Below are 17,319 nucleotides of genomic sequence, written 5' to 3'. Positions count from 1 at the left end.
GTATTCAGTAATAATTTTTGGTTTTCGATAAACCCCTCTTTGCTCGTCACGTTTTCCGATCCACTTCTGTGTTAGGTAGAAAAACGTCTATTTTATCTTCCCGTGTCAGGGCCGTAATTCCCTGACTACTCACTTTCTGATCCACTATCCCATGTTTCAGTTTAGTCGTTAAAATGACTTTGGGAATACATTTACTATTTAGTTGGGGGTTGCCAAATAAAAATCTGCTAATTGCTTGCCAAATTTACACTGATATACCAATTAGTGGTACGTAATATACGGTCTTTATTGAATACATGACAACTTTTCTTGGTGTAGTATTTTTTAGCATGTACTTTGCCAGTGTATGTTCTAAAACAGTAGCAGTATCCGTTATCGCAGCACAATTCAAAAACTTTGATGACAACTGTGTGTCCCTTTTGTTTCAAATGTCTCCTGAATATAATTCATCCTCGAAATCGTGTTAGAGACTTGGCGAAACATAGTGTTTCGACAGTATCATAATATTATTTAAATTGTTGTTTAGTTCATCGATGTTGATTTAACTTTTGAGAGACCTCAGTTCACACGTGGTCATCTACACGTAGAACTGCCCAGTAAAATGGTCTCCGTGGCTAACATGTTAAAACACGAAACTGTACTTACAGTGCGAGATGAACAGTATATATGTTGCATTCTGAAGAGGAAAGTCGCGTAAGCTTCTCACTGCCTATCAGTAATACAATATTGTGCTTGCGTAGCGAAGAAGTTGCATTTTTGCTAGGGATTTAAGACCGATAAATTCATACAACAGATTCATTGCAAACACAGAATGGATTAGGACATATATCTGTATTTCCCGCAGCGCTGTGACACAACAGTATGGTTTTTTATTATATGAAGGATGGGAAGAAGATTAAACTTTAAGTTCTCATCCATTGCGAGATCAGTACAGACTGAGCACAAACTCTGATTATGAAAGCATGAGGAACGAAATCGGCAGTCTCTTTTCAACAAAATCGTACTGGCATTTGCCTGGAGAGATTTAGGAAAATCAAGGGAAACCTAAATCTGGATAGCCGGAAGGGAAGTCGAACTGTCGCCCTTCAGAATGCGAGTTCAGTGTTATAACCACTGCACCATCTTCAATGGTTTCTATATATTAAAGAACACTAATGAAACTAGTTCCTACTATTGCTGTTGGAAGAAATTGCCATTGATCACGGTGGTGTAGCTATCGGTATGCAAACTACAGAAGTAACGACTCTGAAGCAGAATAGGACTTCTTCTTTTAATTTTGTTAACAATCTTAGTTTTCATAACGTAGTCCATAACCCACGCAATTGTTATATATTGTAAAATGATATACACCATCTGATCAGAAATATTTCAATATCTAATAGTAGCCATTAACAGGGAATGTGTTCACTCAGCCCTGCTCTGCTCAATGAAGTGTCTGTCTGTGGAGGTATGGCAGACAATTCTTCCTGAATAGCTGAAACCAGAGAAGTTTATAATGTTAGACGCTGGAGTCTGGAGGAGTGTCGACATTATATCTCACGCCAGCGTGGTTCCATTTGGCTCTTGTCGAGTTTCAGGGCAAGCCAATTCACTTCAGGAACATTGTTGCCCACAAACAACTACCCGACAGATGCTACACAATGACCGGGTACATTGTCCTGCTAATGCAATCACTGTCTCCAAACTGCTCCTCCACTGAATGCAGTATGCAAAGCTGTAAATGAATTCCTATACTTGAGCATTCAGCTTTTTCTTAAGCGCAATAAGGGGACCAAATCTTAACCACGAAAAACATGCTCATGAAGTAGCACCACGCGCTACGCACATCAGTGTTGGCACAGCACATGAAGGCAGGTAACATTCTCCTGCCATTCGCCAAACCTTAACACTCACATCAGACTCCCACCTGATACAGCGTGATTAATCACCCCGAATCACTCATTCCGTCAGCCAATGGCGTCGCTCCTTACACCACCTCAAGCGTCACTTAGCATACGGTATGTGATCAAAAGTATGCGGACACCTGGCTGAAAATGACTTACAAGTTCGTGGCGCCCTCCATCGGGAATGCTGGAATTCAATATGGTGCTGGCCCACTCTTAGCCTAGATGACAGCTTCCACTCTTGCAGATATACGTTCAATCAGGTGCTGGAATGATTCTTGGGAAATGGCACCCCATTCTTCACGGAGTGCTGCACTGAGGAGGGATAGCGTTGTCGGTCTGTGAGGCCTGGCACGAAATCGGCATTCCAAAACATACCGAAAGTGTGCTATAGGATTCGGGTCAGGACTCTGCGCAGGCTAGTCCATTATAGCGATGTTATTGTCGTGAAACCAATCCGCCACAGGCCGTGCATTATGAACAGGTGCTCGATCGTTTTGGAAGATGCAGTCGCCTTCCCCCAACAGTAGGAAGCAAGAAGGTGCTTAAAACATCAATGTAATCCTGTGCTGTGATAGGGCCACGCAAAACAACAAGGGGTGCAAGCCCCCTCCATGAAAGAACGACCACACCATTACACCACCGCCTCCGAATTTTACTGTTGGCACTGCACACGCTGGCAGATGACGTTCACCGGGCTCTGGCCAAACGCACACTCTGCCATCGGATTCCCACATAGTGTACCGTGATTCGTCACTTCATACAACGTTTTTCCATTGTCCAATCGTCCAATGTTTACGCTCCTTACACCAAGCGAGGCGTCGTTTGGCATATACCAGTGTGATGTGTGGCTTATGAGCAACCGCTCGACTATGAAATCGAAGTGTTCTCACCTTCCGCCTAATTGTCGTAGGACTTCCAGTGGATCCTGATGCAGTTTGGAATTACTGTGTGATTGTCTGGGCCGGACGGTGTGGCCGAGCGGTTATAGGGGCTACAGTGTTGAACCGCGCGACCGCTACGGTCGCAGGTTCGAATCCTGCCTCGGGCATGGATGTGTGTGATGTCCTTAGGTTAGTTAGGTTTAAGTAGTTCTACGTTCTAGGGGACTGATGACCTCAGAAGTTAAGTCCAATAGTGCTCAGAGCCATTTGAACCTTTTTTTTTATTGTCTGGATAGATATCTGCTTATTACACATTACGACCCTCTTCAGCTGTCGGGGACTCTGTCACTCAACAGACGAGGTTGTTACGCACGCTTTTGTGCAGTACGTGCCCAATAAATAAATAAATAAATGGTTCAAATGGCTCTAAGCACTATGATACTTAACATCTGAGGTCATCAGTCCCCTAGAACTTAGAACTACTTAAACCTAACTAACCTAAGGACATCACACACATCCATGCCCGAGACAGGATGCGAACATGCGACCGTAGCAGCGGCGCGGCTGCGGACTGAAGCGCCTAGATCCGCTCGGCCACAGCGGCCGGCATTGCACATGCCCTTTACGTTTCAACTTCGATACCACAACGGAAACAGTGGACCTAGCGATGTTTAGGAGTGTGGAAATCTCGCGTACAGTCGTATGACACAAGTGACACCCAGTCACCTGACCAAGTTCGAAGTCCGTGAGTTCCGCGGAGCCCCCCATTCTGCATTCTCACAATGTCTAATTACTACTGAGGTCGTTGATATGGAACACCTGGCACTAGGTGGCAGCACAATGCACCTGATAGGAGAGACGTGTGTTTTTCGGAGTGTCCGGATACTTTTGATCACACAGTTTATGATGAGCTGCTCCACCATTGTCTGCCATTCTTTTTAACTCCTACGCACAATAATTGTTCTAGCTCGACAGCTGGTAGAACTGCGAAACTCAAAAGTGACTTCTTCAGCTGATTACGGGCGATCGATTTTTTACAAACGAGCTTCGCAATGATCAACTGTCAGTGTCCGTCAGTTCGTGACGTCTGCCTGGTCTAGGTTTATCTGCGTTTTCACTTTACAGTCACATCACTAAATTCCAGGTGGGCAGCTTTAGGACGTTATAACTGTCTTTGACGGATTTGTTACTCACGTGACATCCGATGTCTAGTCCACATTCGAAGCTAGTGAGACCTCCCGACCGACCCACTCCGCTGTTATTGCTTCTCTGCTGACCACGCCGTACTCCTCGCCTCTTTTTAAAGTATTGGGACGACCAGCTGATACATCTCGTAGTCAGTTCCGTAGTTGCAAAGAGAGGTCCGGATACTTTTGATCGCCTATCGCAGAACAAGCTAGTTCTGCCATTCGTGGTAAGATTATCTTAGATGTGGTAGATGTTAAATGAAGACTATACAGATCGGAGAGACTATCTTAATGACGTTTATGAAATTGGGAGAGATTGTGTCCCATTGTTTTAACTCCTACGCACATAATTGTCCTAGCTCCACAGCTCGTAGAACTGAAGACTCTCAGAAGTGTGCAAGACATGATTTGAACGAGTATTTCGAGAAAGTTTTGTTCACTGATTTTGCTGAGGACGTTGTTAAGACGAAGGATTGAACGGAGATTTTTAGGGCTGTATGCACCAATTCAGTTGACGCACCGTAGGATTTATTTGAGTGTCATCATACTGCTACAGGTTAACGATAAGTTGTGTCAAACTCGTTATACCTTAAATTTGAAGCATAAGCTAAACTGAGACTAGCTACCATTACAAATGCCACTTGACTCATATATCAATACGCATAGTTCATCATGGCTCGCCATTCACACTTCCTAAGCAAACAGTGGTTCAATTGAAGCACACAGCAGCATTGTGTGTATTGCATAGGTTAACGGCGCGAATCCCGCGGCATGGACGTAGTTATGTAACACAGGCTATATAGGGCCATCATACGACAATATCGTTGTCGTCTTATACATTTACCATTTTTCTTCAACCTTCCACTGGTAGCAGAATTAAAAATAGAAGTCCGGTGAAGCTTCGTGGAGGTATGTTGTGCAGTGTCTCCAATACGCTGGTCTGTCGTCGCGTTGGACTCTTGAGTGATGAGTGAACAGTAAACACATACAAACATCTACAAAACTGAGTCTCCCACAAAGTGTGACGTCCAGCCGAGAGGTTTCACCTGATTTCACGCATTGCACGTAAGGTAACCGTCGTGCGTTCCCTTTTTCCATAACAGCTCTTTCGCTCTTATTGTAGGTGCAACGAAAATGCGACTGCAGCGTTTTAGACGGGAATTTTTTGAGCACCACTATACTGCCCGGATTTGGCTCCCTCTGAGTTTCATATCATGAACCACTGGTGATGAGGAGAGCATTTTGGAATATATAACGGGCTGCAGACGAGCATATGGAACCGGTGTAAATCACAGGCAGCTGCCTCCTAAGGCGATAATACAGGAAAATAGGTACCAAGCTATGATAAATGTTTACGTCGGAGCGGCGACTATGTAGCGAAGTAACTGGAGGGTGTAGCTAAATGATGAAAATAAAACACTTTTCTCATTTTCACTGTAGTTATCATTTTGTGACATATCAGAGGTTGAAAATAAGTAGTCCTCGTATTTTTATGTTACACAATTTTAACGACTGTCGTAGTTTACCTTCTTCTTTTTCTTTTAAGGAATAGAAAAGTCTTCTGTTCCGAACACAGGGGAAGGTGTTGGCAACAGTCCCTCTGTCTTCAGATTTCTCTTTTGGCTTTTGGTCTGTGTAATAAAGCCGACCCGTCGGCCCATCTGAGTGCCATGCAGCGGGTCCTGGTTTTAATCCCGGCCGGATCGAAGATTTTCTCCACTTGGGGACTGGGTATTGTGTTCTCATCACTGACACGCAAGTTTCCCCATGTGGCGTCAACTGAAAAGACTTGCACCTCAGCTGTCGAACTTCTCCCGGTTGCGACTCCTGGCCATCAGTGCAATACAATCATTTCATTTGTATGATAAATCCCATTTCCGATTCCTGTCTTACCAAAATACTTCGTATACTAAGATATTTGCTATTAGTCTCCCATTATTTTATGTTGGTTTTAGCAACAGAAAAACACAGAGTGGACACACAATTTAACTTGAACAGCAGTCTCTCTTGGAATTTAGCGGTCGGACAGTAACATTGCGGCATATTGAAATGGCATGCGGTAGTGTGGTATGAACTGTGATTCTTGCTTTTCTCGTGTACTTCTCTTACCGACCTAGCCTTCCAGGTATGGTTCACGATCAGCGACTTTATTTATCCTTCCGTCAATATATTAGTCCTACCTTCCAATCAAGTCGTTAATAGTTCATGAATATCTCAGTCGGGTAGACTATTGCCCTTGGAGGGTAAGGTTCTGGTTTTGTTTCCAGTCAGGAAGTTCAACACAGTGTAAACTCCGTTGGGAAGTAAAAGTTTATCCTCCAGGCATGGAATTTCCAGACTAATTCATTTCACATCGAATGAGAATAAGAGAGAAATTTATTTGAATCGAAAAAGAATATCATACCGACTTAGGTCATTATTGACTTAGAACTGATAATATTTCACAATGTAAACACTTTTAACAAACAATACTCATTTTCAGACTCTGTCTGACCACCGCGTGGCTGAAACTGGGTACGTGAAAAGCCTTTGTATTTTTGTCAACAACAAAATAAAATAATTTTTTTAAACTGATAGTGACAATTTCCTTGTTTACACCGTTACAAATGTGTTTTTTACTGTGGAAAAACAGTTGCTACAACGTATATTATTCCGAATTATTCACTAACAGCGAATTGCATGCGATCAGCTGCAATGGGCATAGATGTACCACGCAATTGTGACACATGAAAATTTGTGCCAGGTAAGGACTCGAATCTGAATTTCCCGCTTATTGTCAGTGGTTCCTATAACTAGCTGGGCTATCCGTGGACGCTTCCATGCTCGATCCAAATCTCCGTACGCAACACGCCCCCCCCCCCTCCTCCTATGTCCTTACATTGCAGTCTTAAATATGTCTACCCTTATGCTCGCAACATTACTTGATTTCCGCTTAGGACAGAATGACAACACCACAATGAACCGAGATCATTTTTCTATCGTCGTTAGTCGCGTCTCGGGTTATGAAACGTCTATACCCATTTCAGCTGTTATGAAATTCGCATTCAGCGTATTAATAGGAACAATATTTTATACTGCCACGGATCATCAAATGATTTGTAAGTATTACAGCCCGAGGCAGAGTTACTACGATAAGAAAATGGTCACGAATCTTTGTGATGGTGTCATTTTCCCAAGGCAGGAATCAAGTATTGGTGCGTACTTGTGTAGACACGTACATAAGGCTACGGTATAGAAACGTCGACAGTGACATAGAGCATTTTGGGTCGGGCTGGGATGCATGAATAGATATCCGAAGTCATTAAGGCAACCCATTGTGATAAGCCGCAAATCCACTTTCGAGCCCCAAGCAGGCACAAATTTTAAAATGTCACAACTCGATCCTCCAAGAACTAATGAGGCATTTTTAAAGCTACGTTTATGAAAACTGGTGTTTGGCTTCTTGCTTAGAAATAAAAGATACGGGTTTCAGTGTTTTTGGAAATTCAACCTCTATAGGTGTGACATACGGAATGAAAGTTTTTATCGAAATATTTCCATTTCATCTTCGAAGCTAAAGCTACGAAAATTTATGTGTGGCTTTTCTGTTAGAAATAAAAAATACGTTATTTCACAATTTTTGAAAATTCAACCCCTAAGTCGGTAAAAAATAGGCTGAAAAATTTGACAAAAATATTTAGTTACATTACAAGATTTTTAAAGCATATATATTTCACTTCTCGGGTAGCTGTGGAGAAATATACGTTACAGTGTGAAAGTTTCTACGGAAATATCAGCAGAAGAATGCAAGGGATATGATTAATGGAAACCTTGTACTCCAGCTACCAAATGGTTCAAATGGCTTTGAGCACTATGGGACTTAACATCTGAGGTCACCAGTCCCCTAGAACTTGGAACTACTTAAACCTAACTAACCTAAGGACATCACACACGTCCATGCCCGAGACAGGATTCGAACCTGCGACCGTAGTAGTCGCGCCGTTCCGAACTGAAGCGTGTAGAACCGTTCGGCCACCGCGGCCGGCTCCAGCTACCAAATCGATTTTTGGACGGAAGTACATTCGAAAAAGTCCATGCAGACCATACAGTCAGACGCGAGCGAAGCAGGGAGTGCTAAGCTAGTATTTTTTGCAGCTACTGTTGGCGTATCTACGTTTGGGTCGGTCGGAGAATAGTGCACTGACAGTCTAAGTCGTTAAAGCGACGGCTCGCTATATACAGGAAATTCAGCTTCGAGTTCTGGTCCGACGCAAATTTTTATACGTCACGACTGACTAATACCTCCATACCCACAAACGCCTATGTCATGAAATTCGCATCCAGTAATTAATTCAGAATAGTATTTTATATGATCGCCAAATCACATGCAAGAAAATTTTTTAAGCAGTATTTATTGTTTATCTGCTTTACCTGATAGGAAAACATTTCATGGTATCGAAGTAATGTAATACAAATGATAACGTTTCCTCTTTTTTATCGTCTGTGAAGCAGCAGTTCGTACGGAAATTCCTAGTTCTCTGTAGACACACATTTTGTCGCAACCGGATTTCGCTGTCAATAGCAGTCCACATTGACATTTTTCCGCGCCACTCATGAAAATCCCGAACGCGGTAAACGGCAACTGGCCCACAGGAAATTAATTCAGTCCATTTGGCCTACTACGTTAAAAAGTGATTCATTGCACGAGGAGCTCTTTGAGCATCTATCTCTGCGGTAATATTAAATGGCGTTTAGTCGAACAGTAAGACCCACATATAAAGTAAACTGTCAGGAGATGAATTAGTACCGTCTCTTCCCACCAGTAAATCTCATTTTCAGCCTTCGCTAATGTTTCCATCATCTCCCTTCACTCTGCCGAACATAAATTTTGAATTTAATCGCATTTCTTGGAGTAGTGGTAGTGGAGATTCTCTCCGTAAACTGAACTCATCGCCGGCGACAGCATATTCTAGATAGCTTTTTTTTCCAAGGAAAATCTCACGCATTGATAATGAGACTACCGCATTAAAATGTGGAATATTTTATAGGTTCCCACTGTGTAGTTTCAGCGTATCCAACAACTTGTAAAACATGCATACCTGAATCTTTCGTTATATGGAACTGGATTTATATGCGTATCGGATTCTTTCTTTGTAAGAAACTGAATTTCATGTACATGTTCACCGCTAACGGATGCAATTACAAAACCAACCAGGAAGCTGACTCAATTGACAGAAAAAAGGGTACGTTTTTGACATGTTGACAATGGTGATCAAAGCAAATAAAGGAGGGGTTACATAAACATGATAGCAGGTGTGTAGTTTCCGTCCCTAAGACTTTAAAATGCTCTACGACACCCATTGCGAAATTTTTTCAAAAGATTTTGTAAGTGGTCGGCTAGAGTCAGGCAGTGAGATTTTATTAGATTATTTGAAGCGCGATCACACATTATGTGTAGCCAAATTTTACTCCTGTATACTCTACTGTCATTCATAACTAGTTGTAAATGATGCAGGAATAACATCAAATGAAACGAATATCTACTGTAGGAAAATAAGGATGCCAAACAAACTATTACGCACAGAAACAGAGTAGAAAAAAATGAGCAGTGTTCTAAGCTGCACGGTGTATGGGTGTAATATTGCTGATAAAATGGAGTGAGTTTTATGTGTATCTTGTAGGATGCAGTATTGCTTCCAAACTACTGCAACACACGAATAATTCTATAATCCCCACTACATCACATTAACATCAAGTGTAAAGGCCTCAAAATGAAAAAAAAATTTGTGATAAAGACATTTAATGTTTTATCTGTGACAACAGAAAGTTGTAACATCCGAAAAGTGTTGAAAGATTAGGAACTAGTTCTTGAGCTGTTAACGAATATCTCGGAACTCTTCAGTGATAACGAGGTTTTATGCGTTGTTGTACCTTAGAACATTTTTCATATTTTGTCTCTAGCCTGCTCTACAGTAGATGTTACATATGTTTGCTTCTTTCGTTTTCAGATGATGACATTCACTTTTTATGTGCTGCAGTCTTTTCTAAAATTACAAACATTATTGCTCCGGAAAATTAAAGTTTTCCTCATAGTGAAAATTTGTTCCAAGGTACAACGTGGTCACGCACCTAGGAAAAAATATTTAACTGAACTTCAGAAGCGTTGAAATGAGAACTCTTGTCGATATTGCATTCAATAGTCTGTCACTTACGTTATGACTTACTACACACGAATAATCGGTAAGTGAAACGAAATTAAGCAGAATTTTGATCAAAAACGAGTTACAAGTTAAAAAAAATTTGAAACAGAAGCAGTTGGGGAAAAATTTCGATATGCTACGCCGCTTCCAATTTAATTAACTTGTACAGGTATTCCTCAAAATATACAGCATTTCAGTCAATATAGAATTTTGTACCTGAGGAATTAACAGTGTGTTGCAAAGAACGCGAAACATTTACAAATTCTGCGCAAAACACATCATATTTCAAAAATTGTAGATAATGGTTGGAATTACTTATGGCGGTCTCTAACGCGCATTCCTTCATTTGGTAATAAAATCAGTCACTAGACCGAGGAGCAGAAGATCAGTGTTTAACGTAGCATCGATAACGAGTGCATCTGGATCACGGGGTCCAGGGTTCGATTCCCGGCCGGGTTCGTGATTTTTCTTCGCCCAGGGTCTGGGTGTTTGTAATGTACTCATCACTTCATCACCATCATGATGATGATGATGATGATCATCATCATCATCATCATCATCATCATCATCATCATCATTCGCGCAGTGGGTAGATCGGACTGTGTAAAATTTGGACTGTGTAAAAACTGAGAATTTGTACGGGCGCTGATGACCGCGCAGTTGAGTGCCCCACAAACCAGACATCGTCATCAACATAATCGATAACGAGGTCATTAGAGACGGAGCACAAGCTCGTATTAGGAAAGGATGGCGAAGGAAATGAAGAAATGGAGAAACCATCCCGTTATTTTCTTAAGTAATTTAGGTCAATCACTTAAAACCTAAATGCAGAACCGTCGTGCTCCGGAATGTGACTCTAACGTGCAAACCACTGCGTGACTTCACCTGTGCTTTAGACATGCGAAGCGACGGAAAACCGTCGCCTGCTCCCAAATACACTATCCTCTTGGTACAAGTCTCTCCTCTACTATTCCCAGTTTCCACAATAATTGTTGTTATAAACAAAGCACGCCAGCGACGGAGCTCGTCGTAACACAAACCACATGTAGGTACGACCCGAAGCTGCTAATCACAAGATTTTTTTTGAAAATTTCTATGTTTAGATCTTAGATGGATTTTTCTCTCATTTAATACACTGGCAAACTTCTCAGATTCTCTAAAATATTTTGACATAGTGAACTCAAGTTATCTACGATTTTCTTCTTTGCTGTTAATGCCCTGCGCCGGGGATAGTAGTATGCGTTGTGCTCCTACAACCTACAGTATTTCGCTAGCTGCTTGTTGTTGAAGTCTGACAATAACGCAACATTTGGAAGACGAAATTCAATCCAATGGCCACTCACTGCTATTGAAATGTGGATCCTTGACACAATTCAACATGTACTCGTAAAATTATTTACACACTCTAGCCAAGATGACAGCTACTTTTTTTAAACTTTTGTTGGATGCGTCAGAGGCTAATAATCAGTGAGTTATATAATCACTGGATTGGTTCTAATCCCAAAAGCAGAATGAAAAACATTTTCAACTTATTTGAAAGCTATTTATTTTCCGGTTTATTGTGAATAACAAGCATTTATATATTCGTGTCAGAAGCATTTACGATGTATAAAATAATTTACAATATTTATATGTCGTGTTTATATACATTTGTAAATGTGACTTTTGCCTTCCAGAAGTTAGCGACTTCTATTGCATTTGGCCTGTCATGTAGCTGCTCTTCTGTTGTGTATGTTGCACATAACAGGCATAAGATTACATGATTGATGTTCAAGCACTGATTATGATACGACCCCCAGTATCAATGGGTTCGTCACATCATAATCCACTGACAGATCTGATGTATAAAACTTGGTCCCAGTTCTTACATACTCACTAGCAGGACACCCGAGGAGATGCGTACTCCTGCTACATATTTGTATTGACGCAGCCATCTCCTACGAAGTACTGCAAGCTATCGAGATTGATGTAAATGCCAAAATATGTTTAGCCAATAACCAATATATGCGTGTATTGACTGATAACAAAAAATGGCTCTAAGCACTATAGGACTTAGCATCTGAGCTAATAAGATCCCTAGACTTACAAATGTTTTTGTTGTGGTGGTCTCCAGTTCAGAGACTGGTTTGATGAGCTCTCCATGCTACCCTGTCCTCCGCAAGCTTCTTCATCTCCCAGATCTTACTGCAACCTACATCCTTCACAATCTGCATAGTGTATTAATCTTTTGGTCTCCCTCTACGATTTTTACCCTCCACGCGGCACTCCAGTACTAAACTGGTGATCCCTTGATTCCTCAGAACATGTCCTACCTACCGATCCCTTCTTCTAGTCAAAATGTGCCACAAATTTCTCTTCGCCCTAGTTCTATTCAGTACCTCCTCATTAGTTATGTGAGCTACCCATCTGATCTTCAGCATTCTTCTGTGGCACCACATTTCGAAAGCTTCTGTTCTCATCTTGTCCAAACTATTTATCGTCCACGTTTCACTTCAATATATGAGCACACTCCATACAAATACTTTCAGGAACGACTTCCTGACAGCTAAATCGGTACTCTCTTCCTCAGAAACGATTTCCTTGCCATTGTCAGTCTACGTTTAATATCCTATCTCCTTCGACCATCATCAGTTATTTTGCTCCCACACAGCAAAACTCATTTACTAATTTAAGCGTCTCATTTTCTAGTCTAATACCCTCTGCATCACCCGATTTCATTCGACTACATTCCATTATCCTCGTTTTGCTTTTGTTGACGTTCGTCTTATATCCTCCTTTCAAGACACTGTCCATTCCGTTCAGCTGCTCTTCCAAGTTCTTTGCTGTCTCTGACAGAACTACAGTGTCATCGGCGAACCTCAAAATTTTTATTTCTTCTCCATGGAATTTTTCTTTTGTTTCCTTTGCTGCTTGCTCAATATACAGATTGAATAACGTCGGGGATAGGCTACAACCCTGTCTCACTCCCTTCCCAATCGCTGCTTCCCTTTCATGCCCCTCGACTCTTATAACTTCCATCTGGTTTCTCTACAAATTGCAAATAGCCTTTCGCTCCCTATATTTTATCCCTGCCACCTTCAGAATTTGAAAGAGAGTGTTACAGTCAACATTGTCGATAGCTTTCTCTAAGTCTACAAATGATAGAAACGTAGGTTTGCCTTACCTTATTCTATTTTATAAGGTAAATCGTAGGGTCAGTACTGCCTCATGTGTTCCAAAATTTCTATGGAATCCAAACAGATCTTCCCCAAGGTCGACTTCTACCAGTTTTTCCATTCGTCTGTAAAGAATTTGTGTTAGTATTTTGCAGCCGTGGCTTATTAAACTGATAGTTCGGTACTTTTCACATCTGTCAACACCTTCTTTCTTTGGGATTGGAATTATTATATTCTTCTTGAAGTCTGAGGGTATTTCGCCTGTCTCATACATCGTGTTCGCCAGATGGTAGAGTTTTGTCAGGGCTGGCTCTCCCGAGGCTATCAGTGGTTCTCATGGAGTTTTGTCTACTCCCGGGTCCTTGATTTGGCTTAGGTCTTTCATTGCTCATTTCATCTTCATCTACATCCTCTACCATTTCCATAACATTCACCTCAAGTACATCACCCTTGTACAGGCCTTCTATATATGCCTTCCTCTTTCTGCTTTCTCTCCTTTGCTTGGAACTGGGTTTCCATCTGAGCTCTTTATATTCATACAAGGGGTTCTCTTTTCTCCAAAAGTCTCTTTAATTTTTGTCTGGGCAGTATCTATTTTACCCCTAGTGAGATATTCCTCTTGTGGTGTGCGTACTGTAAGACCTTCGGTACACACACCATCAGATTATTTGACTTGTCGCTCTAACGAAGTAGGCGAGTGTCAGCAATATGTCTACTGGTCTTATCGTTGCGTATTTATTTTCTGCCGTTAGGTCAGACGATAGAAATGCCATTTGCACAGAACTTGATTAACTTTCACACATAGTTATTAACATAATAACAAGCATAAAAATTACTTAACTTGGTTCTGGATGCTATTTACAATTGACAATCTGAAGTTCCTTTGGTACTGCTAAGTTAATCTTATTCTCACATATATCTCTGATACTTGACAAAAGTGTCTATACATTTATCTTCATGACTGTGTACAGGAATATGGTAATCTGATTAGGTGCAAACTGAAACTTGACTGCAGACTGGTACAGACAAATGTAGAACTCGTACAGACTGGTGCAGACAAATGCAGACTGGTACAGACCGGTGCAGACAAATGCAGTTTGACTAATCGGAGGTCTGTACTCTCGTTATAATACCTCGCACGTTCATGTATCACTGCGCGAGTGTATCCGCGAGGAGAAAATGTTCTGCATTAGCAGCAATCTCATTGGCTGCGTTACATATTAATACGCGGATCGGCGGAAGCAGAATTTGGTCCGTCTCTATGGCAGCACCATCTCGTTGTGCAGAGACAGACGAGCGCTGCGCCTGCGCTGTTGTGCTTAGCGGGGCGCGCTTTAGTGGGAAAGTTGTGTACGCGCTTACTGCGCGGAACTATGTACACAACACCTCTACATCCTTACATTTGTCCTCTAGCCATCCTTGCTTAGGCACTTTGCACTTCCTGTCGCCCTCATTTTTGAGACGTTTGTATTTCTTTTTGCATGCTTCATTTACTGCATTTTTATATTTTCTCCTTACATCAACTAAATTCAATATACATTCAGCTACCCAAGGACTTCTACTAGCCCATGTAGTTTACCTACTTGAACCTCTGCTGCATTCACTATTTCATTACAATTACTTAAACCTAACTAACCTAAGGACGTGACACACATTCATGCCCGAGGCACAATCCGAACCTGCGACCGCAGCAGCAGCGCGGTTCCGGACGGAATCGCCTAGAACCGCTCGGACCCAGTGGCCAACGACTGATAATCTTTAGGGTCAAAAATGGAATGGTGGTCTTCAATCTGCAAAGGCAGCGACACTGATGGCACCAGCGGCACCGCAGCCAGGCACCGCCATCGGACCCTAGACATGAGGACGCGGCAAAACTGCAGGACGTCACGCCACGCGACGTTTATTAAAAGCCGTGGCCGCCATCGGCGCAGGAGAGATCGAACGGCCTGTGGCGTGACGCAAGTGCGCGCCGGGCGGCCGCAGCCGCAGGCGCAGCAGGCACACACCTGGCGCCGAGTGTTCCGTGGCTGCGCCTCCCACCCTACACACACACACACATTGCCTCTCAGTCCGCAGTCCCCTGGGCCAGTTTTTCAGTTAGTTGGCCGCGGTTTATTATCTGCGCGACGTGCTTAATTAACGTCGTCAGCTGCGCTCTGCCGCTGCGGCGATCCCTATTCCCATTCCCATTCCCAGGCTGCCGCTGCCGACTGCCGGAACACAAACACCGCCGAGCGCGCAAACGGCCCCAGATACCGCGCGCGCTGGCTCGGGAGCGTGCATTGCACTCCGCCGGATACCGCCGCGGTAAAAGGATATTCCTCTCTTTTTATTCTCTCCACCCCACCCCCCAACCCCACTTCCTCTTTGCCTCACGCCCGCCGCTGCAGTGCTCATCCCTCCCCCTCCTCCACAATCTCTTTCTCTTTCCCTCTCTGCCTCTTCCGGGAGCACGCAGTTACCGTCGGCGCAGCGCGGCGTAGAAATATTTTATGTGTCGCGGAGTCCGCCGGGTCAAAACATGTCCATATTTCACGTGTCATAAAGCGCGGACGCGCTAACTCCTCCCCGAAAGCTCCCACCGGTTCTCGTAGATAAAAATTCTAGCAGCTGATGATGAAACAGCTTGCGGCGAACGCAGAACTGACCGCGGTAACCCCCACCCCCAAACCTGCTGCCGTGACTAGATGGAAACAAATCTCGCGAAATTAGGAGTTTATTGCGTTATCTGGAAGTTATGCTGCTCTAAGCTGCACATTCTGCTAGCGTCTCCCCAAGGAGGTGGCGCAGAGGTAAAGGAATTACCTGTGTCGCTGAAGTACGTGCATAGCAGCAGCTGAGCCACAAAATTTCTCGTATGTTACGACTCCCTGAGTGTACTTTAAGCCATCCAGCGTAGACATCATCGCTCCGAAAAACCTAGCTTACACTTTTGTAGCACGATATCGTGCGAACCATGCTCGAGTTCAGTTTCCTAAATTTCCCGGAAGGGAATGACAGAAAGCATCTATAGAAAACTGTTAACGAACATCCGAGGACACGGAATAGTTTCTGGGACATGTGAATCGCTCGAAGACTTGATTACATGGAGGTAGATTTCTAAAGGAAAAGTGTGGTAATTCAATACTTATTTCGATTATTTCTCAAGAATTACATTAAAACAATATTTAAGCCACGGGTAACGTGCAGCTCGCCTGAACAGTCTAGAAGGTAGTAGAATTTTTTTTGCTATTTTTAATTTTTTACACTTCCATTTTTGGTCTGCAGAGTACGAGAACTGTTAATTGTGCCCCAGGTGTCATCCAAGATCGACACCTCAGCAAAGATTGTTTGTTCCCGTGAAGCGGGTTGACGACAATCCACCGCTTTTGAATAACATCGGAATGAGACTCAACACTCTCTCCAACTACACTACTGGCCATTAATACAGACAATAAACGGGTATTCATTGGACAAATATGTTATACTAAATCTCACATGTGATTACATTTTCACGCAGTTTCGGTGCATAGATCCTGAGAAATCAGTACCCAGAACAACCACCTCTGGCCGCAATAATGGCCTTGACATGCCTGGGCATTGGGTCGAACAGAGCTTGTATGGGGTGTACAGGTACAGCTGCCCATGCATCTTCAACACAATACCACAGTTCATCAAGAGTGGTGACCGGCGTATTGTGACGAGCCAGTTGCTCGGCCACCATCGACCAGACGATTTCAGTTGGTGAGAGATCTGGAGAATGTGCTGGCCAGGGCAGCAGACCAACATTATCTGTATCTAGAAAGACCCGTACAGGACCGGCAACATGCGGTCATTCATTATCCTGCTGAAATGTAGTGTTTCGCAGGGATCGAATGAAGGGAAGGGCCACGTGTCGTAACACATGTGAAATGTAACGTCCATTGTTCAAAGTGCCGTCAATGCGAACAAGAGGTGGCCGAGACGTGTAACCAATGGCACCCCGTTCGATGAAGCCTGGTGATACGCCAGTATGGCGATGACGAATACACGCTTCCAATGTGCGTTCACCG

The sequence above is a fragment of the Schistocerca americana genome, chromosome 3, assembly GCF_021461395.2.
Source record: "Schistocerca americana isolate TAMUIC-IGC-003095 chromosome 3, iqSchAmer2.1, whole genome shotgun sequence".
Taxonomy (NCBI): domain Eukaryota; kingdom Metazoa; phylum Arthropoda; class Insecta; order Orthoptera; family Acrididae; genus Schistocerca; species Schistocerca americana.
Note: the sequence above shows the minus strand (reverse complement) of the source record.